This window comes from Juglans microcarpa x Juglans regia, chromosome 3S, assembly GCF_004785595.1.
Source record: "Juglans microcarpa x Juglans regia isolate MS1-56 chromosome 3S, Jm3101_v1.0, whole genome shotgun sequence".
NCBI classification, from domain to species: domain Eukaryota; kingdom Viridiplantae; phylum Streptophyta; class Magnoliopsida; order Fagales; family Juglandaceae; genus Juglans; species Juglans microcarpa x Juglans regia.
In genome coordinates, this window is record NC_054599.1 from 27,540,947 (window position 1) to 27,546,962 (window position 6,016).

The following is a 6,016-nucleotide window of genomic DNA, read 5'->3' on the forward strand; positions in this document are numbered from 1 at the left end:
TTCCTCACTTCAATTAAATGTTCGATCCGCATATTAATTGGTCTCACTTATTAAGGAATTCTAAGCCCTTAATTTGTTATTTATATATGAAAAATATATTATATAGATCATTGTGTTGCCCAGTGTTCAGGAAATTCAGAGATTCACGGTTTCTTTAAAAGCTAGCCTTTCTACCATTATAAATATACAACAGTACAGGCACTCGAGTAATCATGCATGCATGCTAGCTAGATCGCAAATCAAAAGTTAGAATCAAAGGATAAGTCAAAACTACATATATTGTTTATTTCATTAGAACTCATGATGACAACCGCATTATCGTTAACTCAGTTCATGACAAAACTTATAATATCTTTTGTATTATTCTCTGAAAAGAGATGGAAAATCTTACAAATTAAGATTTGGCCGGTAGGAATATGCATGTCCTGTTTGTAATTTGAAGGCAAATTGATCAGCACGTGCGCGCACGCGAGATCAGTACTAATATTATCATTTCTAGAAATGATATAATGATAAAACTAATTATGTCTGTAAACAAAGCTGCTATCATATATGAATAAGGGATGCAGGGAGAATAACATTGATCATGACAAATAAAAACTTTATATATTGATTAGAAATTATTACTCACAGCAAAATGTTGGATTTGAGGGGTTAGTTGACATCAGAGAGTCAAAGTTTGAAGTAGTTTGAGTCTTTTTTTTTTTTTGGTTAATTAACTAAAAAGTTGAGCCAAACCGATCGACCTAGCTAATTAAGTTGACAGATTTACTTTGAAGTATTCGCATTAATTGACATCCCTGAAAATTAAGAAAGAGAAGAAAATTAGGGAGACATATATATTGAATTCAAATGAAACTCATGATCGATCATGTACAGTCGACATCGAATTTAGCAGCTAGCTTCCAATTAAACGAATATAAATAAACTAGTCCATATATATATATATATATATATTATTTAGAACGAAAACGCAGACAATTGAAAGAGATAGGAATTAATTTCTGAATTCTCTTCGATCGTGGCAAATATATAATCGATCAGCGCCCTTGATCAATCCATAACCCGCAATATTATGGTTCTCATGATCATCGATCAGAAGCAGACATTGAAGAGCCAGCAGCAGCAGAAAATATCCAACCTGCACATTAGTATATAATTAACAATCAAATTATCTCTAAAATAAGAAAATGTGATAATTAGTAGGCAGTGCAGTCCTTAATTCGCCAAATACTTGACAACCTACTAATTATCGACATCAGAAACATATATATATATATATATATATAAATATATATTAATAATGATGACTAGCCGCCAGTACCGTACCACACACGAAGACTTTAGCTTTTGCATCATGCGTTGTTTGTTTAAGAAAATCTTTTAATTCATCTTATCTAATTATTATAATTTTTTTAAATTTTAATAAAAAATAAAATAAATAATTTAATTTTTTTAAATTTTAAAATAAAAATTATATTAAAAAATATATTTTAATAATATTTTATTCAACCTTTTAATTTTAATCCCAACTCATTCTATTCGAAAACAAACCAATTTAAAATTTGAAACTTGATCACAAATATTTATCCTTTCTATATTTATAATTTTAAAAACCCCAAATTAGTTTGATCTTATGTATTTTTCTTGGAGTTAAAAAAAAAAGAAGAAAGTGCAAAAGGCCTTATATTATCAATATTCCATGCGCACTTAATTAGTTTGCCATGCGCCGGGAGCTAGGGGGTGGAGTACTTGAGTCGCACGTACGTACTCCTACAAACCATGCAGACCCAGGCCAGATTGATCTGGGATATAGTCAACGGACTCCGCCGGTCAACGACGACTCGCGGACGGAACAATAAAGAAATTAAGAGAAATCGATCGAGTGAAGAACGAACGTACCAGTCCTCGACACAGCCAGTACTTTTTTGGCTGCAGTCTGGAGCATGCGCAGTTGTAGGTTCTTGAGGATGGGATTGGGCCAGCGGAGGTTGATGAGGTGATTCCGGTGCGCCTGGACCTGGACGTGTGGTTATCTTATAAAGATCTATATCGAAGCCAGAAGGAGTTGGCCTCTGCGGGTCGGAAGAACTCATTTGATCTATCAGCTTGATGGTTTTTTGATGTCGAGGTGACGAAGAGCTAGCAATGCTTTTAATTATCCTGTGAAGGAAGCTAGCTAGGGACGGAGAAGCTAGCTGCTACCTACCTCCCTGAACATGTACACATCATTGAGCTGCTTGCTAATCAGGTAAACCCAAGTCAAGCCAGGTTGGATATAATTTAAGGCTCAAAAACGAGAAATATTTCAAACATATATATACACACACTAGGACATGATCAGCGTGTAAAGCACGCGGTTTGTTTAATCGGGTGAAATGGATATTTTTAAGAAAATAATATATCTTTATTTTTAATTAACAACATAGTAAATACTTATATCAAATTCCATTAAAGTATACAGTAAAGATCTCGTTTAACAAAATAGACTAATCCATTCAAACAATTTTTAATTTCTTATTATCATCATTATTGAATTTAGTTGTAGTAGAATAACAGTTAATAATATAACTTAAATAAAACTATTATTTATGCAAATACAAATATTGAGGCTTAGGACAAAGCCTACAACGAAATAAAACAAACTTAAAACAAGTCCAATAAAAATAAAGCTCACGTGAGTCTGATTCCAACATAAAATAACTATTAATTTTGTAAAAACTTAAGCTCATCAAAGAAATCAAGCCCACGTAAACCATTAGTCCAGAAACAATTCAGCCATGCCTTAAATACTAAGGGGTATTTATATAATAATAGCAAAATAATCATTAGTTAAATTCTATAAGGAAGCTACACATCAAATAGTTAAGGATTTTTTAGTAAAACATAATCCTTCATTAAATTCTATAAAAAAAACTATACGTCAAATAGTCAAGGATCTTAAGGACCTTTTGGTAAAACAGGACTTAACGAAAAAACAAAAAAAATTAAAAATTACTATTTACAATTAGATAACCACTTATTATAATAATATATATAAATATATATATATATAAAATAAACTGATGTTCAACCAAATTAAATAAGAAGACTCCTTATAAATTCATGATATATAAGAAATTAATATGAAATATAAATATATAATCTTTTTTTATGAGAAGCAGCGCAAACTAATATTGATTTGATTAATAATATTTCACGGTGCATGCATGGCCAGTTAATTTCGGAGACCCGGTAAAAGTTGTAGGGAACTTTAGCTGATGGTAGGGTACGAAATGTTGAAGAAACCGACATCCTTTAATTTTCTCTCATCTACTTCTTAATTAATTAATATTAATGCACTTATAAATTAATTTATAAGTGCATTAATATTAATTAATTCTTCAATTGACCTTTTCTAGTCTTCTTAATTATTGTTTCTAATCATTTCAGAAAAAGTTTATTGCATGTGAACCTCTGGACCGTGTCATCTGTACTTATAAATTTCAACCAATCTATAATTGCAATATGCAGGTAGATGTTTGGCTTGGCTGTGGACCAAAAATTATCATTGACTTTTCTGGAAGCAATAATTATAACTTCTTTCTTTGTAATTGTACCTCCCGATTCTTTTCTTGTTTAATTTTGCCTATCAAACTGTATCTAGAATTATTAAAAAAAAAATTAATGAGAATTAAAACAAAAATAAACGATTCCAAGTTTCCAACAACTAGCAAGTAGCAATACAAATCTAACTCGATCTAATGTGTTTAAGTTATTTTTGCATTTATAAATTTTAATTTATAATTTAAATTATATTATAAAAAAAAACTAACAAGGAGCAATTTCAGTGATCCTTTCCTTTTCTAAAAAGAGAAGTTATGACTACTCTCTAGAAAAAAACTCATCATTCCGATTGTTTTCACCGGAGACCTTTCTCTCCAAATCCTTTTTCTTTTTCTTTTCCTTTTCCTTTTCCTTTTCACTAGACTTTCCATTACCTATATGGAAATATGCTTATAAGGTAGTTTTTTTTTCATCAGTTTGGATTTACTCAGATCTACTGCACTCCGGCCATGAAAAGTCGACACACACCCCACCATGAAGTTCCCTTGCCACCGATCTGCTTGGACGACGTGGAATCATGTCCAAAATGTCTGCACGTGGTCCTTATGTGCGGTTTATTTCCATGAGTGGTCCGTCGCTGCCCTTAAACAGCTCTACTGGCTACACACACTGCACTAGCAGATTCTCCACCCTCCAATCTTTTAGATCAGTCCGACCCCACCTCCATACCCCTGGCGTGTGGCCCTCATGCGCCACTCCAGAGGTGTGGGTTGACTGTCATTTTGCTGCAAATCTGCTCTTCCGATACCAATCTATTTGGATTTTCTTTTTTCCTAACCGGTGATCTTGTTAAATGGACTAAGGATCTCTCTAAAAAATATTTCAAGACAACAGACTGCAGTGCACCCGCTTACACCTTCTTTAGCGATGGCTTATCTTTTGAACGTCTCTTAAGATGATACCCTATTTGTAGGACTTGGATAGTGACCAAGAAAATGATCTTAAAATCCGTTTTTTTTTTCATTTTTATTACCACTTTTGTACTGTGGTTGTTGTATTGAGGTATTTGTTGGGAAACCCCACCTCCCTAACATGTTTCATCTTTAATTTTAATGAAGTTTGCTTGTTTAGAAAAAAAAAATAGCAGCAATTTTAGTGGATATATATAATTTGCTTTAGGAAAAAACAAATAGCAACAATTTCTTGGCTGTTATACCGATGTATTTATTTTCTTGATCTACCAGTAACATATATTTTAAAGAGAAATGATATTTACAGTATAGAATATGAAAGTATCGTATACTTTTTTTTAAAAAAAAAAATAAAGATGAGATCCACGTGAAAAATTTAATTTTTTAATAAATTTTTTTTTTAAAAGAGTGTACAATACTTACATAATCTAACAGTATTCTACTTTAAAAAAGTGAAACAGTCATTCGTTGTACGTTGGTTTTTTTTTTAATCAATTATTATTATTTTTAATCGTCGAATACAAATTAAAATAATTGATCCAATAACGCTTCTCAACCCCACAGAGCGAGAGGGCAAGAAGAAGTTAAAAACACGGCTTGATCCTTAATTAAATATGTATCAAATCTGGGTTTTGGTTTTTAACTGTCATCTACTTCAAGTTATAGATATTGTTTCATGTTTTAAGCACATCTCCATAGATACAAACCACCGGCCTCAAACTACAACAAATTATAATGTACCTAATTTTTCTCTTTTTGTTTTTTTTTTTAAATTGTCCCTAAAAATTCTAGAAAAAAATTCTATGCAATTAAAAAATATATATGATTTTTAAATAAAAATATTTTATGGAGCAAGTTTTGGTTATAACGAAATTATTTATTTAATGTTTATCAAATATTTAATTTGTACACGAACTTAGTTCTCTATTTAAATTTTAATGCAATATTGCTTAATACAAACATCTTAACAACATTGATATAACCGACGAGGGGAGAATTAATTAATGCAAGTGAAGGTATAATTGTTCAACTGTCCCGCTTTCTTACTTTTCTTGTACACATTTATAGATTGAACATGATCCCACAAAAGTCAACCTATATTCTTAAATTGGGTGAAGAGAATGAACTTGCAGTCTCTTGACTTCTGCTTTACATTCTGATGCGTGAAATCATTTTCACACATTCATTGCACACTTATTCCTTCATCTCCTAATTATTAATTATTGGATGAATTGATCAGGAATGCAATATAGAAGAAATATTTGATATAGAAGGATCCACTTGAAAGAGATCCAAGATTCTTTTTTTTTTTTTTTGAAAAAGACTAATTAATGAATCCCATTCAGGAATAACACACAATCTTGTTTTCGAGATAACTAACAAGATTTCGCATAAGACCATTTTGAAATGTACTGATCTACTTATCAAAAAAGAAAAAAAGAAATGTAGCGATCTATATATTAGAAGCAAAATCAGCCAATTGTTGTGACAATTCATTA